Consider the following 22,695-nt stretch of genomic DNA (forward strand, 5'->3'; position numbering starts at 1 on the left):
TCTAATCAATTAAAAAATTTTAGTTTACGTTATAATACACTACAGTGGGTGCATGCATGCATGTGTGCATATACACACACACACACACTTTTCTCTAAATGGGGAACATCTTCCTTGACTTCCCTTACTTTGGTCCATTCCCTTCATGGCTTACTTTTGTGACACTGTGCACCTACCTCTCTTTTCTATCTTTTTCTCTCTTTTGTCTCAGTTGCAATTTTATACTTATTTTATGATGATTTGATCAGGAGACTGGAAGAACTATGTCTGTTTTTGTTCATGGTTTAGCACAGTGCTTGGCTCAGTAAATATTTAATTGGATTAATGGAATAAGAGTATTGAAATCATCTAATAACCTGTTTTCACATCTCTCTCCTCATTAGGGAATGCTGATTTCTTAGAACACAGGGCTAAGCCTGACACATATTGGACACTTAATAGAAAACTGTTTTTGAAATGAATTGGTTGTATCTGTCCTGTGTCATTATGCCATCCCTGGGGGAAGCGTGAACCAAACCAAGACCCAATGTGCCTGACTGAGGAGAAGCAGGTAAGAAACTACAAGGGGTATGTGTGGTTGCATCAGAGCAGCCTGCTCTATTTCTTGCAGAAGATAAGTGATTAAATCACACGTTAATTCACCTTCAGTGGCACTGGATTTATTGTCCTTTGGTTTCTTAGGCTGTTTGATAATTTGATTAGTAAGTTAGTTAAGGAAGTAGGAAATTCTTATTGTAATGTAGTGGAAAAACTGGTCTAAGAATCAGAGACCTTGATTCTTTTATTTTATCTTTAGCTAATGATGGGCAAAAATGTTTTACTCTCTAGGCTGCAATTTTTTCAGCTTAAAATGAAGCTTTGGGGACAGAAAGTCTCCTAGATTTCTAACCCTAAAATTCTGTATCTTGTAAAATAAGACAGGATGTTAAGTTCGAATTTTCATTTATTTTGCTTATTTCAGCCATATATTATTGCAAGTTTTGAATCATATTCTGAAAAAGTTGAGCATGCCTGAAGGAGTATTTACAAGGCAGAATAATGCTGACTTAAAATATGGCCAAAAAATCTTAAATGTAATAAAATTCTCCCTCTATTTTTATATACAACTGGTCATCCCAGGCTAACTCATCACAATGATTTCTTACTTCTCACAAATATATTAATTTTACTCTGCCTTGGTTCTTTAATTATTTAAGTACGCTGTATTTTATGTGTGCATTATGAATTCTTTTCTCTAACGCACTAGGGAGATATGGTGTAGTGTATGGGCTTGTGTGTCAGACACAACTAGGTCAAAATCCCAGCTCTGGCACTCACTAGCTGATTTATCAGGATAATTTATTTATTGGCTCTAATCCTCATTTCTTTCTCTAGTGAAGGATAATGAAGATGACATCATCAATGTGACGACATCATCGATCAGTATGATGACATCATATTGTAGTCTTTGTAAGGAATAAATGCAATAATGCAGAGCAGACTGAGTTCCCATTATGTTCCTGGCACTGCAGTACGTGAAAGGTTCTCAATCAACGCAAGCCCTTCCCCTTCTGCTGCTCAGGAGGCTTCCTGAGTCAAGCAATTCTTTCTTTTTGTAAACACTACACCACTATAATCAGCAGTTTTTATAGTAGGAGCTTCATACAGGCTGATGGTTGGAGCGAACGATTGCTCGATACCTAGAAGGATCATAGTTTTGAAGAATTTTTTTCTTTTTGTAGTTCAGGGGAACGAGAAGGGGGATCAAGCCAATAAAATGTAAATATCATGGGAAACACACAGAAGATGGGAGACTTCTTGTGAAGGGTGAAATATGACAGTGAGTGTGCTCTCTGGATAGGCCAGGAAAACAATGCTTCTCCTCTGGTTCATCTCTGCAAGGTGGCAAAACTGTAAAAATGTGCATTATTTCCTGGAAAATCATGATGGAAATGCTGTGGATTTGTGCATGAGGACTTAATGGATTCATCATGGTTTATTCCATTACAATAAACACCAAAGAGAGTAATAATGGTACACCATTTATTTTGTAGTATCGTCAACATTTTTATATGGTAGACGGAATCTCCACAGGCTTGCTAATGGTACATAGGCCATACAACCTTTGCACAATAATGTTAAACTCTATCTGAAACAGTGCAGTCTTCTGGGAGTTGCATAAGTGGTCTGGTTCTTAAATCTCTAGGAGAATAACAGAAATGGAACCAAAGGCCTCTGGGAATTTCTTTTTCAGAACAGATGACCATCAATTAGCAAATACTTGTTGCTTGTGTACAATTTATAAGTCTTCGTCCTGGTCCTGTATGAGTATGTGTATATGAGCGGGCATGATTACACCAGGTACTTCGATTTAACAAGTCAGACGCAAAGTCAATGTATGCAAAATGCCGAAATCCGAACTGAACTTCCTTGTTAGGCTCTATTTTGTGTTACTTTAACTGGAATTCTGAACAAACTTATTTTTTTAGTTAACTCCTAAAAAACAAGTATTAATGCATTGAAAATGAATAGATTAGAAATGTTCGTTTTCGATGATGAACCTGGAATGAAAAATATTTTATAACACTGAAGGGACTGTTGCTCTTTTTCTCTCTCCCTCCCTCTCCTGGTTTCATTCTTCCTCCTCTCTTCTCTCTTATCTTCACTTTTTCCTTTCCCCAAGTTTGAGATATGATTTTCTCCTTGTCAGATGAATAGCTGCATCATAAAATACAGCAGCTCTTAAGCAGGAAGGAATCTCAGGATGTCACCACATCCAAGCCCACAGTTTCAGATCCAGTTGTCCTTGAAAGACCCTTAGATAATTGTTTTTCTAGTTGTTAGACCTAACTGCCTCATTCTCAGCATAAGCAGTAATGAGGGAAAATAAATTTCTATAGGGGAGAATGCCTACAAAAATAACCTTGCTTTAGGTTATATGGTAAGGCCCATCCCTGGAATTACAAAGGAAGAGTCAATGCCAACTGTTCATGCATATACGAAGCAATCGGCACATATAATATTCTCATGATTCCACAGTCTTGGGTATAACACATGGAGTGATTTATCTCATTATAAACCATGATAAACCAAACAAACCTTTGTTTGCATTCCTTCCCAACTGCGAGAATAGTGATCATTGGGAAAAATTGAATGTTTTATCCATTTCAGCATACTCAGAGTAATGCAATGTAGAATATGATTCAAATTGAGTAGTTTCCATGTAAAAATGAAGCATACTATCCCATGCCTAATACATTAAACCATGCCCATGTCAAAGGAAATATTCTGTTGTGAGTAATGAGCAAGAATTTTCAGAGAACTTGGCTAAGGCTATGGGTAAAAACTTAAAATAAAGAGCTGCAAGTTTCCTTTCAGCCCGTGGAACACTTGCAGTTTTCCATTAAAATGAGTCCAAGTGGAACCTGGCAGAGTAGCAATGGAGCATTTAAATCAGGAGAATGGTGCAACAGTTGTGAACATACGGTGGGTTTTTAAGCATCAGAAACAGGAATTCCTTTTGCCATGCAATAGCAGAACATTCTGTTATTTTTGTAAATGCATTGATCAACTCTATCAGGACAGAAGGATATTGGGACTGAAGATGGATCAGGGTTATTTCAACCTAGGAAAAAATATCAAAAGGTGGTTTCTGTTAAAGTTGATGCAGGGAAATTTCCAGTGATCCAAACTACTTTGACCTGAGTACTCACCAGTCCCAGTTACCTTGGTAGGACTCACAGATGGGAGAGCAGCAAAGTCAGCCTGGAAATTAACATTGACTCTCTGCTCAATATTCATAGTAACCTAAATGGGAGAAGAATTTGAAAAAAAATAGATACATGTATATGTATAACTGAATCACTTTGCTGTACACCTGAAACTAACACAACATTGTTAATCAACTATGCTCCAATATAAAATACAAATTTAAAAATAAAAGAAAATGATTGCTTTAAAAAATAAAAAAGTAATAAAAAATGTGTAGCTTAGTGGTAATGTCCATATAGTTATTCTTAAAAATGTTTTAATTAATTAATTAAAATTTATTTTATTTTTTATTGAAGTACAATTTATTTACAATATTGTGTTCGTTTCTGGGAATTTTAAATTTATTATTATTATTTTTTTTAGATGATAGTGGCTACAAGCCTATATTATAACCTAAAAGGAACATGTTACACTCCCATGATATTAGACTTCTGTAATGAAGAATGATAAATTGGTCAGGGAACGGAGATATTTTGCTTTCAAAGCGGGGATGAGGGGGGTCGCATGGCAGTCAAATGAGCACAGGCTTTGAAGTTGGCCAGGGCAACTTCAAGCTTCCCTGCCTCCTGAGGGGAGGCAAATCATTTAGCCTTTCTGAGATGCAGTTTCCCTATCTGTCAGAGGCCATGCTAATCCCAGTGGTTAGACATAATGTAGGAAAGCATGGGACATAGGTAATCAATACGTGTGTTATAATTGAGAAAGTGTCTGGTGAATGCATAGTACCAACTAAATTGCAGGGGCAGTCAAAACTGCATAAGATGCTAATGTGAGACCATTTATGTGCAATTGACTTGATCATTTAAATAATACTTACCAATAAATAGAGCCTTTTCCCACAACAAGTAACTTCATAAGGCAAAGCTTAACCAGATTCCATCTGCAGGTATTTGAAAATATTTCTTAATTCTGAGCACTCTCGCACCTGGTTAGGACAGGGAAGTGGTGGAGTGCTGGAGCCCAGCTTCTTGGCTTCCAATCTTTTTCAGGTTATTTTCCCCTATATGTCATTACAGAACATTGAGTAGAGTTCCCTGTGCTGTAGAGTGGGTCCTGGTTGATTACTGATTTTGTTTATAGTAGTGTGTATATATTCATCCCAACCTCTTAATTTATCCTCCCTTCCTGCTTCCCCTTTGGTAACCATAAGTTTGTTTTTATACAGAGTAGTTTGTATCTCTTAATTCCATATCTCTATCTTGGCCTTCCCCTCTTCTCTTTCCCCACAAGTAACCACTAGTTTGTTTTCTATATTTGTGAGCGTGTTTCTATTTTGTTATATACATTTTTTTGTTTTATTTTTTAGATTCCACATATAAGTGATAACATACAGTATTTTTCTTTCTCTGTCTGACTTATTTTGCTAAGCATAATACTCTCTAGGTCCATCCACATTGTTGCAAATGGCAGAATTTCATTTTTGTTTTTAAACATCTTTATTGGAGTATAATTGCTTTACAATGGTGTGTTAGTTTCTGCTTTATAACAAAGTGAATCAGCCATACATGTACATATGTTCCCATATCTCTTCCCTCTTGCATCTCCCTCCCTCCCATCCTCCCTATCCCACCCCTCTAGGTGGTCACAAACCACCGAGCTGATCTCCCTGTGCTATACAGCTGCTTCATTCTTTTTTATGGCTAACATTCCATTGTATGTATATATACCAAAAATACTTTCTCCATTAATCTGTTGATGGACACTTGGGTTGCTTTCTTATCTTGGCTGTGGTAAATAATTCTGCTATGAACATTGGGGTACATGTATTTTTTGAATTATCTATTTGCATCTATTTGCATTAGTTTCTAAATTTTTGTAGTGTTATCAGAGAGCTCAGTGAATGTAGGCTAATCGTAGAGTATATTGATGTCTTCTTTGTGGCAAAATATATGGTCAAATAAAAATAACGTTTCCTGGACATCTAGTTTCACGATGTAGAGTTTGATACAGCTATTAGACATAACATGTTAACCAGGTAATTCAGATTTATAACAGTCTACTTTATTGTTTTCTACCTTTTCTTGATGGCCAGAGAAAGATGAGTAAAAGCATCATATGGTTCTATGTTTCCATTTGTCTCTCTCATTGTTGTTGCTTCATAAATGTTTATGTGTCCTGTGTGAAGATTTATGACAGACCTTCCTGTGGATGATGGCTTCTGTCACTAGTAAGTTCACTTCTTGGCTTCACTTTCTGTTTTATGCTTTTCATTTAATGAGGACTAATATTCATCGATGAGTCCTGATTTCTTTTTGTTTCCATCTGCTTTTATGTTGTTACCCATCACTTTTCTTTCAAAATTTCTGAGTCTTTTGTTTGTGTCTTTTGTTTACAGCATGTAGATGGATTTCATGTTTTACACAATCTAAGAAATATTTTAAAAGGTGAGTTCATCTCATTAACATTTATTGATATGACAGTTGTATTCGATGTGTTCATTTTTGTTTAACCTAGATTTTGTTTGTTTTCTACCTTTTGGTACATATTTTGTGTTTACTTTGCTTTGTGCATGTTTTCTTTCTGAGAACCTGGAAAGTTTATGCTCTGTTTTCAGTTTTTGTTAATATATATTGTTGTATTGTTCTGTTGTTATTGTTTTTTCATAACTTTTAATAATATACTTAACCTTAAGTTCCTTGATTTATGAGACTCTGGTAGCATCTATTGTTGTCCCCCCTGTGAAAGATGAAATAATCAGAGCAGATATAATTCCTTTCACTGCCTTTTGCTTCTTTGACCTCTGACTTTTGACTTTTTCTTTTCTACTTTCAAGGGGAAACCCATCCCCACCTCTCACCTTCCAACCTCTGCCTGTACCCCTAGTACCATGACCTGACCATAATGTTATACAGGATTATCTTCATAGAATAAACAGTGTGTGCAAACTTCCATTTCTTGATTTTCAGTATTAAACAGTACCCATTGAGTCTCTGGTATGAAAAAAGAGCTAATCAAAAAGTAACCGTCCTCTAATTTTCTTCCAAAAGCTGCACCAGTATGGGTACTTTTACTGTTGTTTTGTAACTTCACTGACCTGTTATTCTTAGTTTTCATATACTGTAGGTTAGGGTTATAGCTGTTTTAGGGGGCTATTTGGGGGGCATGTATACTTGTATATGTGTATTATGTCAGTATAAAAATCATAAAATTATGTCAGTATAAAGCTTTACATTGTTTTATATTCTATAAATATATTTTACATATTATATTTTATATCATATAATATATATTATATAAGCCATTTTCTATTTTTTAGATTGTGGTAATATATGCATAACATAAACTTTACCATTTAACCATTTTAAAATGTACAATTTAGTGGCATTAATACATTCATAATTTTGTGCAATCCTTACCACTATCTAGTTTCCGATTCCCCAAAATAAACTCCTTTATCCATTAGGCAGTCACTCCTCATTCTCCTCTTCTTCTAATCCCTGGTAACCACTAATCTGCTTTTTGTCTCTAGTGATTTGCTTATTCTGGACATTTCACATAAATGGAATCGCACAAAGTGTGGCCTTTTGTGTGTCTCCTTTCACTTAGCACATGACCTAGTGATTCTACTTCTAGTTATATACACAGGTGTTCAAACAAAACCTGTACACAAATGTTCATAGCAGTATTATTCACAGCGGCCAAAGGGTGAAAACAACCCAAATTTCCATCAACTGCTAAAGGGACAAACAAAATGTGATATATCCATATGATGGAATATTATTCAGCCATAAAAGGAAATGAAGTACAGATACATGTTGCAAAATGGATGAACCTTGAAAACCATTATAGGTTATTTATAATGTTATTACAAATTATTTGCATATTAATAGAAATTGTATATCTCTATCTGGGAGACTTTGACTTCTGTGTCCCAAAACCCTAAAGCATTAGAGAAAATGATTTAGAAAGGCAGGCAATGTGCCCCTCACTATCACACCCGCTCTCCAGACTAGAAACCATTTCCTCAAGAGCTGGGAGTTGATGAGGCTGAGGGTAGTGGATGAGAGTTAAGAGTATGTGCAACCCAGGGAAGGGGTTCTTTGCCTGCCCCCTTACCTTGTTCCTTGTCCCGGGCAGACAGAAGACCCAGAGAGCTCTGGAGGAAGCAAGAACAGAGGAGATGTACACTTCCCACAGAGAATGGAGGAAAGTGGCCGCCTGCAGAGAGGGCGTGCTGCACGGCGCCCGGTGCATCTCAGCCAGGGCCAGCCTGGCCACAACTCCTAGGCCCCATTGTGACCCAGAAACAGCAATGTGATGGCCATGCCCTTAGGTCTCACCTGAGAGTATCAGAGAGAACCAGGAGGGAGTGAGCGAATGGACCCTGGGGCCAACTTGTAGTAGCAATCTGTGTGTACAGATGGCTGAGCATCTTTGGGGCATGGACACAGCAATCTCTCTGTGGACATGTAAATCTATTCTATTATAGCTGGCTCCCCACTGCTTTCCCTGCTTCCTTGATAAAAACAAGATATAAACACATCTCCTTGGTATTACACAAATCTCTGGAACTTGGACATGGCCTTGGGGGAAGTCTGAGTGAAACCAAAATCAGCTGAGATGAATTTTCCACCATTTCATTGGGTGGAGTTTTAATTATTAGAGAAAAATAAAAAGAAGGATCATTTCTTTTTGATACCCAGGTTTTTGTAATTATACTTAACCTCTTTATACAGATGTCAACAGGGTTTCTTTCTTCAATTACCAATTTCAGTTTTTGTTGTTGTTGTTTTCTGTTACTTCCAGAGAGGAAGTTGAAATAAATGCTTTATTCCAGCTTATTTAATTGGAAGCTCCACATGAACTATTTTAGAGACATTTGGATTAAAATGTATATAGATAGATAGATAGATAAACTGAATCACTTTGCTGTACACCTGAAACTAATACAACATTGTAAACTAACTATACTTCAATTAACAAAGAGAATAATATAAAATATGATAAAATGAATCCATATAAAAGCTTTTTGATAAAAATAAAGAAAAAGTAATATTGCTAAGGTCAAGTTCTTGGATTGTCTAAAGGGTCTTATTTGATTTTTCTAAACTTTTCCATCAGACAAAGTTTATTTGGGAAGAGACAATTAGCTGCATAGGTAAGGACTCATCATGTGTGGTTTTCAAGAAGAAAAGAAGGAAGCCAACACCAGGAAAGATGTCCTCCCTCACTGCCTTGTATCTAGTTGTCCTAGGTTGTCTTCAGCTCATGGTTGAAGAACTATATCAGTTGAAGGTATATGCTGTTGTGAAGAAGAGCTCTCCAAGATATCTTAATGAAAACTAAACATGCAAACTCAGAGAAGATACATGCAGGGATTATGAAAGCTTAACTAGAGAAACCCAAATGAGAATGAATACATTGACTTCAAAGAAGCAACCCCAAAGAAGCTTTGCTATATTTGAAGACAAGATGCCCATCCAGGGTCCATGCTGGGCAAACTTGAATAAACGGGAGGGACAGAGTCAGTTCGGGTGCAGGCCAATTGATGAGGTCCTTATCATCAAGTCTGAACAAAATGAAACAAAGGCAATCATTCAGTTGGGCAAACCAGTGGTTTTTTGAGCTCAGTCTGCAATCTGTTTTGGAGATTGGCTCATCATTAGGATGTTACACATTGGAGTGACATGACCATTTTTCTCCTCTCCAGCTATTTGTTATTGCTTAGACACCCTCTTTATGTTAGATATAAAATTACCTGACAAGGTAAAATGGAATGATGTTATCTTTTTAATAAATGTGTAACGGCCATGCTGTTTTCAGCCACAGTGATTGAGCAGCCCATGTCTGCGATCCAGAGAAATCATTAGAGATGCCATGGATGGGTCTCTCTTCTGGATACCTTTGGCAGGGAATGGTGGCAGTATGGTGTCACTGGGAGTGAACATTACTATGTCTTTCGTCTTTCTTTCAACAGGGCCTCATTTACACTGTGAGAATTTCCTAAGAGAGTGTCCTCTCCCCTTTTTCAAGACATTCTGAGATGTCCTGGTGAAGGATGGGCACCCAGTAGTCAGTTGTTCTGCCCAAGAGGAGCAGCAGCAAGTTCAGTGACTGTTTTGACTCATGTATACATTTGATACTCTTGGAGGCTTTCCAGTGGGTCTGTAACATCCATGCAATCTCTGATGATATGGAGGAGATACCCAAGGCTCACACAGGAGGAGACTGATGTGGTGGAATGTGTGAAAGCTTGGAGCCAGGCAGGTCCATGTTCAAATCAAGTGCTCCAGGACTTATTACCTCTATGGCCTGGAATGAGTTTTGGAACTGCTCTGAGCTCTAGATTTCCCCATGGGAATAGAAATAACTCTATCCCCAAATTTTCAATGAAATCCATACATGTACTGAATATCTGCAATGTACCAGAGTCAAGTTGGAGAGACAGATTTACTTTTATTCATTCACAAATATTTGGTGAGAATCTGTTATGTGCCAGGCCACTAAAATGAATGCCAAAAAAAGAAAAAGGATTGCAGGAGAAAGTGATAAATACATGGATAGAGATGATTTCCAGGTTTATAGAAGAGTATAGAAGGACTGGTGAGATCAGGGAAAGCTCACAGAGAAGAGCTGCTGGCCCGTAGCTTTGAATGAGGAAGAGGAATATTCCAAGTGGGGAACTGACCAGGCTCCACTAGTGAGGGTGTGATGGAGAGAGAGGCCCAGCCCCCAGTCCAGGAGCTTTTGGACTCCTAAGCTAGTGCTCTTTTTCGCTGCCGTATTCTTCATCTTGGTTTGAGCTTTAAAAGATTAGATGCTAAATATGATAATTGAGGTATTTAGGAAAGAGCATATAAAACCACAAATGAATCAAATATGAAGAACCGTTTAAAATGCAGGCTTCCATCTGTCTCTCATAGCCAGGAATGACATTCTGATGCTCTCCTTAGAGGATAATGTGTAAGTTAAAAAAATTAATATTAAAGCCTCAATTATGGGGGATGGGATGGAGAGAATGCATTACATGATAAGAATTATTTAAGTCATTGAGATAATAAAACCTTCATTCTCATAACAAGGATGAGATAATGAGATGTTAATCCTTCCAAGATTTCACAGATTTATTATTCTAATGAACTCTACTTGACAGCTTTGAACTGTATATAAAAACGTATTAATCTTTGGACAGACATTGAGATTTTTATTCCTCTCCATCGAGGTGTACAATGGAAAAGTTATGGCTGAAATTGCTCACTGAAATTTTCTTCATGGCAGAGTGCCATATTGAGGATATGTCTCTCTACCATCCTGACTTTATTGAATTAAACTGTGGAAATAAAACTCTGCAAAGAAGAAATTAGAGGCCTAATGATGGAGGAGATTAACTGACATATGGGTCCAGTAATAAACAAAATTAAACACAAATGGTAGAGGCTTTTATCTGGCAGATCAGCAGGATTCTGTCTTGTTAATTTAACGGCCTTGTTAATTTCACAAAGATGTTCTGAACATCTATTTTGTGCCAGGCACAGTGTTGGTGCCAGGGACACAAAGTTAACTAGGATATGGCTTCTGTCCTTGAGGATCTCAGTTTGTAGGGAGCATGGACCCCCAGCCAGGCAAGGAGGGAATTGAGTACTGAGATGGTCAAGGGATAGGAAAAGGGGCAGAATGAACAGATTGGAAGTCTTGAGGTAGTTAAAGAATTGTGGGAGCTGGGATACTAGAGAGAATTAACAAGAGTACAGAAGGTGGTGGTTAGGGAGTGAGATGCTTGAAATAAAAACATAGGATGAGGTGAAATTATTGGTAATGTTTACAGCAGTGTTTTTCACATGTTTCTGACTATGACTCAACGTACGAGAGAGATATTTTGTATCTCTACCTAGTACCCATGTATATCATTGAAACAAAGTTTCATGAAACAATTCTTACTCTTCCTACTGGAAATGCCTTCTGATATTTCCTGTTCTACTTTATTTTGTTTACCTAACTAAATACAGATTTTATGACTCACTAATAAGTTGTCACTCTAGCTGGAAAATCACCAGGAACGGGTGGTTAACAAGGGGTAGAAGACAAACCCACTGGCAGTGAGAAGGTAAAGAAACCAAGAGGCCAGAGTATTGAATGGATTGTTCAAAGGTTTTGAAATCACCAAGCATCATGGTAGGGGTAATGGTGGAGAGAAAGACAGTGGTCCAGGGAGATAGAATCTTCAGTGAATGGGGGTAAGTGACCAGGAGAATGGGTGACTGCAAAAGAAGGAGGGATGGTGTCTTCTAGTCCAATAGAAAGTACTTCAGAGGGACCAGTAGTCTTAGGGAGATGGCGAGAACATGGTGTAGAAACAGCTATGTGGGGCAAGAAGGCACTCATCCCATGAGTGTGAGAGAAACACAGCTTCCACTTAAAAGAATTGCAGGGAAAACAGTCATCAGGGAGAGACAGCTTCCAGTTAGAAGACGGAAGGAATGTTTAGAGAGAGAGTGAAGATGGAGAAGAATTTGCCCTCTGGGACTCATGGTCTGTCATTGGGTTTGGAGGGCAGAGGAAATGAAGGAGCTTGGGTTGGTGTAGAAAATGGGTCAAGTTTTGAGGGGCTGAGTCATGGGTGCTCTTTAGTGACCAAGTTAAAGGAGGATATTGCATCATGGGCTTTGACATGGTGCCCTCTGGGCAGAAGGTTGATCAATCTTCATGAGACAAGTCTCTTCAGCAGCGTGTAGCATTGAGTCAGGGAGCATTTTGGGGAAGCATGTCTGCTGTTTTCAGAAGGTGGAGGGGGACATGAGATACCACCTCTATCCTCTATGTAAAGATTTAGAAGTTTACTCAAACGACAGAGTGTTGCCAGATCATAATGCAGCATGCAGGTGTCAATCGCTATTGAGAGAAAATAGAAGAATTAACTTCTCAGAGGAATTGGGGAAGCCTTCACAGAGAGGGTGAACTCTAAGTTTTCACCTGGTTACAAGGAGAGGGCAAACATTCTACATCCAAAGGAAAATCCCGCTGGAGAAAGTAAGACCTGATCTGGGTCTTGCCAGCGGCTTAGAACAAACTGTGGGTTGCAAACCATTAGTGTATTTTAATTTAAGTAGTGGGTCTGCACTGGCATTTTTTAAAAGTATAGAACATACTAGAATAAAAAATGTAACGCAGTAAGGGAAAATATAATTTCCTGAAGATTTTGCATGATGAACAGCTAGTGTAAGTGTTCTCCACGGAGAGTCATAACTCTTGGTATAAGAAGTAGAGAGTAGTGGTCAATTACAATCCCCACAGAGAGGGAACTCTTGATATTGCCTCTTTGAGGGACTTAGGACATCATGGTCCCCCTCTGGACCTCAGCCTCCTCATCTGGAAAGCAAAGTGCTGGGGTGATCTTTTTGTTTTTTTCCCAGCTCGAAAATCCTCTGATTTCTCTTATTCTTATCTAGGAAGATGGCTGCAAAGCACACAGTAGACAAAATGCTAATGTTTACTATTCCACAGTATATTTTATCTGAAGTTTTCTGTCTCACGGGGTCAGAGAATTAAACTCATTATCCTTATTGCTAATATAATAAAATGCCTTTGAAGCCAGAGATTTCACTTCTGTAGTCATCACTGATCATTGAGTGATAATTGTGTGGTCACATAATGAATTGTATTATCAACTGCATAAATAATGAATTACAGAATCAGTTATGTAAAAGCTATTTTGAAGTGGAGGAAATTGACCTAATCTCCTAAACCAAGGAAGTATCCCTTAGAGCTAAGTAAATTCTTTTTTTTTTTTTAAACTTATAACACTTAGAGCCTGGCCAAAAGATATCTACAGAAGTAGAAAATGGTCTGTCTTAGAAGTTTTTAAAGATCTGTATTAAGTTGCAGTCCTGTTCTATACAATATGTTTGATTTTTCCTAGATCTATCTTTCTCTTTTTTTCCTGACAGCACATTTATCCTTATACCTTTCATACTGAGCTTTTCAACTGACCAGCCTCATTAGCAATTTGCTAGAAGGAGGTAAAATGCAACTTCTGGTTTTTGAATGGAAATAGTTTGTGTGTAATGGAATAAGTGATTGCAAGGTACTACTGATACAGTTTCTAACAACTTTCTGGAGATTAGAGAGAAAGCCATGCATAGAAAACATGGTTATCTCTCAGTTTTCAATGTGTACAGTTAAAATGAAAGATTAAAAAAAAAAAGTAGGGCTTCTCTGGTGGCGCAGTGGTGGAGAGTCCGCCTGCCGGTGCAGGGGACACGGGTTCGTGCCCCAGTCCGGGAAGATCCCACATGCTGCGGAGTGGCTGGGCCCGTGAGCCATGGTCGCTGAGCCTGCGCGTCCGGAGCCTGTGCTCCGCAACAGGAGGGACCACAGCAGTGAGAGGCCCGCGTACCGCAAAAAACAAAACAAAACAAAACAAAACAACAATAGCAAAACTAGGCTTGATATAGGCTTAGAAGTTGAGGACAGCATAAGGAAAAAATAATAGCCTTGCCTTACTGTTATCTATGGGGTTTGTCATTGAGGATCAGCTGATGGATTTCAATACTTCTCTTTATTAAATGGGTTGGGGACACACCTTCACATCTGTGATTAGAATGAAGTTTTTAATGTGAAGCTGCAAATAACTGTAGTTGTTCTAGACGTTGAAAGATCATATAAAAGTAATAAAAAATAGTGCAGAAAATAGGTTGCTATGAATATGAAAGAAAATATGTCTAGAATTCCTAGTTCAGGGCCTGGCACGTAGTACCAGCAAGACCATTAACAAGCTCCAACACATTTTGTAAGTGATTTGTTGACCTGAACAAGAGCTGTACTACTTAATTATATTTATTTTTATGTTATTGTTTAATATCATTCCTAACAACCTTTGGGACAAAATCAATCCTCCCTCTAATTACAGTGCTCTTTCCAGACCTAAAAGCAAAAGAGTAACTTCCAAGTGGCTGAAGGTATAGGATCTGAATTATCAACAAGCTGATTTTTGTTAGAGCACTGCACTTGGGTGTTTCCCTGAGGAGAATCTAACCTGAGTCACTCATCAACTGCCACAGCCTCCTTTTTAAAGATAAACATTTCTTCTTGCATCAACAAAGATGTTTTCAGAGCAATCTTAACACATGGATTTTTTTTCTCTTCCTTTTCCTTTCTTTCCTGCAACATGTTTTTCTCCCTAATTATCTACTGTCACATCTCTCTTGGACATTGTTATATAACCTGTCATTCGAGTGAGTTGTTGGATTAACCTGGTCTATTAACATTATTAAAACTTGCATGTTTCATGTTATTCTTTTGTTATAATTGGTAGAACCAACTAGAATTCTCATCTCCCAGATGAAGAGGGATTATGCCTGCCTGGTTCGTTCTCTTCATTAGGAAAATGGACTAATTTAACATTTCAGGAACCACTATTGAATCATTTCTCCATTTGGTTGTTGTATGCAAACACTGTACTGATGAACCGTTTGAGCTACATTCTGCCTTATTTTGTGAGAAGGACCCTGATGACTGGCCCTTTCTTCTCTGCATCTGAGATTGTCTGACGTACTTGCAGCTCCTTGGATTTCTTTTTTCTGTTCACAGAGATAAAAACAAGTGCCACTCGGTCATCTAGAAGCAAATATATACTGAACAAAGGAAATAAAATATTCACATAAATGATCACTTGGGAAAGTCAATAGCAAATGGATAATTGGATAGGATACAGGCAACTTTTTGTATGTTTCATATTTACTGTCACCTAAAATCGGAGGTTAGGGTGCATATGAGAGTTTGTTGGTTTTTATAAGGTGATGCCTATTCTACCTGTGTTGAGCTCATTAACTTTAACAATAGATCAAGTGATTCTCGTATATTTTCTAGCTAGATGATCATATTTTATACCAAGAATGACAAAAATACTATTTCCTTTCCTATAGCATTGGCTAGAACCAAGGTTCAGTATTGAATCATATGATTGATAGTGATTTCTTTTACTTTTACATCAAGTATAAAGTTGACTGTAGGTTTTTGAGAGATTAAAATGTCAAGTTAAGGAAGTTTTCATTTAAACCTAGATAGCTGTCTTTTTTTTAAAAAATGATGGTAGGAATGAAGGTTGAACTTTATCAGATGTTTTTCCAGAATCTATTGAGTTGATTTTTATCCCTTACTCCGTCTCAAATCTAATGTAATTTCATGTATTGATAGTATGATGTATCAGCCTGAGAAATACTTTGATGTAGAAGCATGATCACATTCCTGAGATTAAAGCCTATGGCCATGAGATGGTTTTGTAGTTATTGTTTATTTTTCTTTTCCTCTGCTTTATTCAACTTGCTAATAGTTTTCTATTGTTCATTGGTGTTTTTTTTCCAGTTTAGTATTAAATTATATTTGATGGATAAAATGAGTTGGACTTTCCTATGCTCTGGCAAAAATCACAGAATCGTCTCAAAGTTTCACTAGAATTCCTCAAAAAATCAATCTGTTCTTATTTTATTTTTAGCTTATCAATTACAACTTTAATTATTGGACTATTACATTTTCCATATTTTATTGAGTCAGTTTTGATAATTTAAATTTTTCTGGAGAAATTTCTATTCCTTCTAGGTTTCCAGATATTATTGAAAGGCTATACATACTATCCTCCTATCACTTTAACATTTTCCTCTTCATGTATATGTAAAAACAACTTCCTAATAACATTCATTCCAATATCTATTTTTACCTGATTAGTCCTTTAATTTTTACGTATTTCAACAATTTTCCAAATTATCTTTTTTACTTTATTAATCAACTGTAGTTGAAGACTTTATTTTTCATTAATTTCTGTTTTAAACTTTATCAATCCTTTCCTATTCTGTTAATGAGTATATTTTTCTAGCTTTTAGAAAAGAAAGCTGGTTATTTATTTTTCTTGTTTTCCAATAGAGATTTTTGATATATTTTCTCTCATTATTGCTTTGGTTAGATCCCTCAGTTTGTATGTAAACAGTCACTAAAGTTTCTGTTGAAATTATAATTTTAACTTTGATAATTTCTTTACCCCAATAATTAATTAAGAGTATGTTTTAATATCCAGGCATATGGATTTTCTTTTGGATAGCCTTTATTGCTATTGCCTACTTTGATTGCATTCATGTTCAGAAAAGGTGACCTCTTTGATTTTTACTTTTTAGAATTTGGGGAGATTTCTTTTGTGGTCTAACACATGATTTGTGTTATCAATATTCCATGTATGTTTGAAGAGAAAGTATTGATTTCATAACAACAAATTTCTATGTACAGATAGGTACTAGGTCAAGCTTTTAAAATTATGTTATTCAAGCATCATCTACTCCCCCCCTTTTTTTTTACTAACTTATCTCTGAGAAAGGTGTATTTAAATCTACTTCCATGATTTTAGATGTCAATTACTGTTATATTTCCAACATATTTTGCCTTACATATTTCTAATCTGTGTGGTCAGGTACATAAATAAATGTGATTATTTTCTTTGTGAACTGGACTCTTTCTCTTATCAACATGAACTATCTTCCTATCTCTCTTAATATTTTCTAAACTGAATTCTGTTAACTTTTACTGTATTATACCACTACATTTATTCCTCTTATTAATATTTGCACTGCATATATTTTCCATTGTTTATTCAATTTTCTGGAGATGTTTTAGTTATAGGTATGTCTCTTTAAGGCAACATATTTTTAGCTTTAATTAGTTATTCATTTCAGTTTACTTATAATTTTTTAAAAATTATTCTCTTTATTGTGGTAAAATATATACAACATAAAATTAGCAATTTAACCATTTTAACTATACAGTTCTATAAAATTAAGTACATTTATAATGTTGTACAACCATCACTACTATCAATTTCTAAAACTTATTCATCATCCTGAATAGAAACTGTAACCATTAAGCAATAATTCTTTATTTTTCCCTCCTCCTGCCCCTGATAACCTCTAACCTACTTTCTGCCTCTATGAATTTGCTTGTTCTAGATATTTCATGTGAGTGGAATGTGTCCTTTTGTGTCCAACTTATTTCACTTATCACAATATTTTCAAGGTTCATCTATATTGTAGCAGGTGTCAGAATATCACTCTTTTTTTGTTGCTAAATAATAGTCCATTGTGTGGATATACCACAGTATTTATCCATTCATCAGTCGATGGACATTTGGATTGTTTTCCACCTTTTGGCTACTGTGAATAATACTGCAATGAACACTAGCATACAAATATCTGTTTGAGTCCCTGTTTTCAATTCTTTTGAAATTCTCTTTTCAATTCTACCTAAGAGTAGAGTTGCTGGGTCATATGGTAATTCTATGTTTGGCTTTTTGAGGAACCTCCCTACTGTTTTCCACTGTAGCTGTACCAGCCTTCATTCCCACCAATGAGGGTTTCCTTTTCTCCACATCCTTACTAGCATTTGTCATCTCTTGTCTTTTTAATAATAGCCATTCTAACAAATGTGAGGTTGCATTTTACCCTGATAAGTGAGGGCGAGCATCTTGCCATGTGCTTATTGACCATTAGTTTATCTTCTTAGGAGAACTGTTTATCCAAGCTTTTTGCCCATTTTAAAATTGGGTCATTTGTCTTTTTCTCTATTGAGTTGTAGGAGTTCTTTATATATTTTGTATATCAAATCATTATCAGAGATATGGTTTGCAAATATTTTATCACATTCTGTAGGTTGTCTTTTCACTTTCTTGATAATGTCTTTTGATGTACAAAAGTTTTTAATTTTGATAAAGTTCATTTTAATCTATATTTTCTCTTTTTGTTCATGCTTTTAGTGTGATAACTAAGACCCCAAACCTACAGTCATGAAAATTGAGCACTATATTTTCTTCTAAGAGCTTTATGGTTTTAGCTCTTATGTTGTTTATCAATTTTAAGTTAATTTTTATATATGCTGTGATGTAACGGCCCAAATTTTTTCCTTTGAATGTGGTAATCTAGTTGTCTCAGCACAATTTGTTGAAGAAATGATTTTTTTTTTTTACTTAAAAAAATTTTGATTGGAGTATAGTTCCTTTACAATGTGGTGTCAGTTTCTGCCATACAGCAAAGTGAATCAGTTATACGTATACATATATCCCATCTTTTTTAGATTTCCTTCCCATTTAGGTTACCACAGAGCACTGAGTAGAGTTCCCTGTGCTATACAGTAGGTTCTCATTAGTTATCTATTTTATACATAGTAGCAAAAATGTATATATGTCAATCCCAATCTCCCAATTCATCCCAGCTCCCTCCCCCTGCCTTGGGATCTGTAAGTTTGTTCTCTACATATGTGTCTTTATTTATGCTTTGCAAATAAGTTATCTGTACCATTATTCTAGATTCCACATATAAGTGATATTATATGATATTTGTTTCTCTCTTTCTGACTTACTTCATTCTGTATGACAGTATAGGTCTATCCATGTGTCTGCAAATGGCATTATTTCATTCCTTTTTATGGCTGAGTAATATTCCGTTGTATATATGTACCACATCTTCTTTCTCCATTCCTCTGTTGATGGACATTTAGGGTGTTTCCATCTCCTGCCTATTGTAAATAGTGCTGCAATGAACATTGTGGTACATATCTCTTTTTGAAGTATGGTTTTCTCAGGGTATATGCCCAGCAGTGGGATTGCTGGGTTGTATGGTAGTTCTATTTGTAGTTTTTTAAGGAACCTCCATACTGTTCCTCATAATAGTTGTATCAATTTACATTCCCACCAACAGTGTATGAGGGTTCACTTTTCTCCACATTCTCTCCAGCATTTTTATTTATAGATAGTTTTGATGATGGCCTTTCTGACTGGTGTGAGGTGATACCTCATTGTAGTTTTGATTTGCATTTCTCTAATAATTAGCAGTGTTGAGCATCTTTTCTTGGGAAAACTGGATAGCTACATGTAAAAGAATGAAATTAGAATACTCCCTAACACCATACACAAAAATAAACTCAAAATAGATTAAATACCTAAATGTAAGGCCAGACGCTATAACACTCTTCGAGGAAAGCAGACAGAACACACTTTGACATAAATCACAGCAAGATCTTTTTTGACCCATCTCCTAGAGTAATAAAAATAAAAATAAACAAATGGGACCTAATTAAACTTAAAAGCTTTTGCACAGCAAAGGAAATCATAAACAAGATGAAAAGACAACCCTCAGAATGGGAGAAAATATTTGTAAAAGAAGAAATGGACAAAAGATTAATCTCCAAAATATACAAACAGCTCATGCAGCTCAATATCAGAAAAACAAAAAACCCAATGAAAAAATGGGTGGAAGACCTAAATAGACTTTTCTCCAAAGAAGACATACAGAAGAAATGATTCTATCGGCATTCCATGGACTTGGTACATTTGTCAAAAATTAACTGGCCATACATTTATAGATTTATTTCTGGGCTCTCAATTCTGTTCCATTGGCTTATATATCTATCTGTTTAATTACTGTAGCTTTGCTATAAGGTCAAATTTGGGAAGTGTGGATCCTCCAACTTTGTTCTTTTTCAAGATTGTTTTGTCTGTTTGAGGCCCTTTGCAATTTGATATGAATTTGAACATTGCTTTTTCCATTTCTGAAAAAAGGATGTTGAAAGTTTTATAGGGATTGCATTGAATCTGTAGATTGCTTTAGGTAGAGCCAACTTCTTAACAGTATTAAGTCTTCCTACCCATGAGTATGGGATGCATTTATGTTAATTTAGGTTTTCTTTAATTTCTTTCAGCAGTAATTTACAGGTTTCAGAGTCAAGTCTTTCACCTCTTTGGTCAAATTTATTTCTAGTTATTTATTCTTTTAGATGCTATTGTAAATGGAATTGCTTTCTTAATTTACATTTCAGATTGTTCATTGCAGGTGTGTAGAAACACAATTGATTTTTATAAATTTATTTATTGATTTGTTTTTGGCTGTGTTGGGTCTTCATTGCTGTGTGAGGGCTTTCTCTTTAGTTGCGGCGAGTGGGGGCTACTCTTCGTTGTGGTGCGTGGGCTTCTCATTGTGGTGGCTTCTCTTTGTTGTGGAGCATGGGCTCTAGGCGCACGGGCTTCAGTAGTTGTGGCATGGGGGCTCTAGAGCTCAGGCTCAGTAGATGTGGCACACAGGCTTAGTTGCTCCACGGCATGTGGGATCTTCCTGGACCAGGGCTCGAACCCATGTACCTTGCATTGGCAGGCGGGTTCTTAACCAGTGAGCCACCAGGGAAGTCCCACACAATTGATTTTTAAATCTGAGTTTCATTTTACTACAATTCATATTTATGGTGAATTTAAACTATTTTTGGATTTATTCTGTCTTTTGGCAATTTTTATTTAATGTGTTATTATTTTTTTCCCTTTCTTGCCTTTTGTTAAATTACTTCTAATAGCTTTGAAAAATAGATCTGTAAATAGATTTGAAAAATGTGTTTTTTCAATAGCTTCTCTTAAATTAAGAGGTATGCTAAATATTAATACATATGTATTTACTTTAAATTAATTTCTAGAATTAATCAGAAAACACATCATTGCTTGGAATAAGCAAGAATCATATCTTGTTTTTATCTCCTTTCCTTTTTTTCCACCCACTGCCCTTCTTGATATAATGTAGAGTTTTAATTATACTATCATTATTATTTCTCTTTGTTTTTGTCCTTTATTAGACTAGTGATAAGTTTTAATCCTTATTTTTTCTCATGATTGCTTTTATGATTCAGTCTTGGATGCACTTTTATTTTTGTTTTGTTGAAGTACATCCTTTAGTACCTCTTCCAGGTTGATCTGTGAAGAGTTAACTTATTTTCTTCCCCATTCTAAACATGCTTTAATTTTATATTGCTCTCATTTTGAATAGATAACTTGTGTAGAGAATCCTTGATCAAAAATATTTTCCCTCAAAATCCTGAAGAAATTGTTTTATTGTCTTTCTGCATTTAATAGTGTCAACAGAGAGTCTTCTATCAGTTTAATTATTTCTTCTATGTAAGTAATCTATCCTCCTCACTAGAAGTTCTTTGAGTTTTCTCTTTTTCTCTGGTATTCATCATGATACGTATGTTCGTGCCTTCATTTGGCATCATTAGGGCCCTATCTGAGGTTTCATGTCTTTTTTAAATTCTAAGAAGTTTCTCCTATTATTGATATATGTGTATTTCTCCTCTCTGGTTTCTGCTTTGGGAATTACTATTAGACAGTTATTAGAATTTGTGTAGGTGAGGGAGATTAATATGTACAACTTTCCAGTTGCAAAATAAATGAGTTACAGGTATGAAATGTACACTGTGTGGAATGGAGTCAATAATTATGTAATATCTTTGTATGGTGACAGATGGTAACTAGACTTATCATGGTGATCATTTTGAAATGTATAGAAATATAAAATCACTATGCTGTGTAACAGGAACTAACATAATGTTGTAGGTGAATTGTACTTTATATATATATATATATATATATATATATATATATCTTTCCTTTCTCTCTTTTACCTTTCTACTTTCTTATCTTTTTGTGGTGTTTTTCTTGAATAGTCAGTTTAAACTTCCAGCTCACCTTTTTACTCCCTTTAAAAAATTATATTTATCATGAAAAATTGTCAACATATTAAAAGGTGCAGAGAATAATGAGTATTTATGTGCATAAAATCTTGCTTAAGGAATAAAATAGCACCAAAATATTTGAAGTCTGTGGTGTTTCTCTCCTCAATCAGAACGTTTCTCTCTAACAGGAGGGAATCATATTTTTGCATCTGGTGTTTTATCATTCCCACTCATGTCTCTACATTTACGATATACATGGCATTGCTTCCCTTTTTAAAATATTGTACAAACGATATCATAATGTGTACATCTTTTGTAGCCTTGCTTTTTAAAAAAAACTCAGTATTATGTTTATAATATTCATTCATGTTTATAGGTATAGTTCTAGATCATTCCTTCAAATTGTTGTTTAAAATATCTGAACAGACCTCAGTTTATTTATTCATTTTCCTCTTGGTGCGCATTCAGGTTTTCTCCAAATAGACA

This window comes from Monodon monoceros, unplaced genomic scaffold, assembly GCF_005190385.1.
Source record: "Monodon monoceros isolate NGI ecotype Baffin Bay Population unplaced genomic scaffold, NGI_Narwhal_1 Super_Scaffold_16, whole genome shotgun sequence".
Taxonomy (NCBI): Eukaryota; Metazoa; Chordata; class Mammalia; order Artiodactyla; family Monodontidae; genus Monodon; species Monodon monoceros.